Here is a 1,844-nt window from a genome sequence, read left to right as displayed (position 1 = left end):
CCTAACCCACAATTGTTTTTACACCATCTGCCATCAATGAGAAAAAAGAAAGCAAAGAAGGAAAAAATGGGGGATAAGAGGCGTGCTGTTACAGCTGCAGCTGCAGCCCCTTCCCTCCTATCCCCTCCTCCCTACACCCTACCCCTACTCCTTAGCATGCTCCAGCAGCCGCCCAACTGTTCCAATTCCCCTGCCACTACACCATACCACCTACTTAGCACAATCAAGTGCAAGCAACCCTTTGCCTTCTCTTTAGTCTCTAATACCAGCCAACAATTTCTTCACACTCTTCACTTAAGGATTCCAAGAATAGCAGAAATCTGCATTCCCTACTCTGCTGCCAACATTCAAGTTTTTCCAGCCCAGAAATACTCCAACAATCGAAAAGTTTGAAAGGGGACATTCATTCATTCCCTGCCAGGAAACTTTAAGGTAAACATTGGCTTTAATTTCTCATCTTCTTCCATTTGCAACCTGCATTTTAAAGCAATAACACCTTCATCATATTTCAGTTATTCCCCATCTCAATCATCAATATCACAACAGTCAACCAACACAAATATTCTCAAGGTATTACTGCTGTCCCACATATTCAATCCAGTTTGCATTCATACCATTAAGCATGATCCGATTCAAATGATAGATGACCATAAGCTTGATAAACTTAGCAAAGTTACATACTCTATAACAAATAGCATCAGTTACTTGCCTGTTGTAGTCGTGTCTATAGGACTCATAGCAACCCACATATGCATACATGATCTATAGCATTTCACAACAGGCTATGATTCATACAGTGTTATACTCTGCACTCTAGAACCGCAAATCATGAGAACCCCCACCCTTAACAACTAGAAATTGAAGTAGAAGAAGAATGAGAGTAGATAGCTTAGCTCATAGAAGAAGGGCCGACTGCCCTGTCCAGTCGAGCCCTAGGAATCGGTGAGGACGAACTCTTGTTGCCCCATCGGAGCCAAAACAGCAGCAGCGGCAGCGTGGCGCAACTCGAATCCCATCGACCCCGGAGAACAACGAAGGCGGACCTTTCCCTGGTCGCCGGAGGAACGCGAAGGAGATGGCGGCGATTCGTGGAGGAGAATGAAACCGGCAGTCAGTCGCCGGATTTACAGAGCCACGGCGGCCACCACCGGATTTCAGATAGGGGTGAAGGCAGCGGCGACATTCACGGAGGAAGAAACTAGGGCTCCTCAATTCGTCTTCTTCAGTGGACCATTGAGAGGGGAAATAAGGAAGGAGGGACGGCCTCGAAACGGAGCGACGGCCGCCAGCCATTCGCCGGGAGATACAGCGGCGGCGGCGATTTTGATTTCAGGGAGAATTAGGGCTCGCCCTTTTCGCCTCGAACGCACCATCAGCAAGTGAGAGGAGATACGAGAAGAAAGGCAGGCACGGCCTCGCCGGATTTAGGCTCGGCGGCAGCCGAGGCCGGCCAGAAGCAGGTCGAGAGAGAGAGGAGCGCCGTGCGTAAGATTGAGAGAGGCAGAGAGTGAGAAGACCGATTGTGAGGGAAGAGGGGAAGCTTTGGGCTTCTTTCTTTTTTTTTTTCTTTCTTTAGTTGGGCCTTCCTGATTTAAATTCTAAGTGGGCCTCTTCCTTTTATTTTCACTTCGTTTGTAATTTAATTATTAATCCAGATTGGGCTGATTTTAATTTCTGTTTGGGCCTCTGATTTTATTTATCTGGGCCTTTGATTATTCATTTATTTGGGCTGTTGTATCATGCCAGTTGGGCTGATTATTATTTAATTTCAAGCTCAGAATAAATCATTCTATTCTTGGGCTAAGATAAAAACTATGAGCTGGAATTTTATGTACTTGGACCCT

General features: G+C 46.3%; 1 long non-coding RNA gene across 1 annotated transcript; it reads right to left on the bottom strand.

Moving 5' to 3' along the window:
- Positions 1-896: 896 nt before the first annotated feature.
- Positions 897-1,844, bottom strand: LOC131004489 (uncharacterized). Its single transcript, XR_009095031.1, has 2 exons — positions 1,149-1,844; positions 897-955 (listed from the first exon to the last, which is right to left on the bottom strand). It is a non-coding gene; the product is annotated as an uncharacterized LOC131004489 (long non-coding RNA).

This window comes from Salvia miltiorrhiza, unplaced genomic scaffold (genome assembly GCF_028751815.1).
Source record: "Salvia miltiorrhiza cultivar Shanhuang (shh) unplaced genomic scaffold, IMPLAD_Smil_shh original_scaffold_404, whole genome shotgun sequence".
NCBI lineage: Eukaryota > Viridiplantae > Streptophyta > Magnoliopsida > Lamiales > Lamiaceae > Salvia > Salvia miltiorrhiza.
The sequence above is the reverse complement of the archived record's forward strand: the minus strand, read 5'-3'. Positions and strand labels throughout refer to the sequence as shown.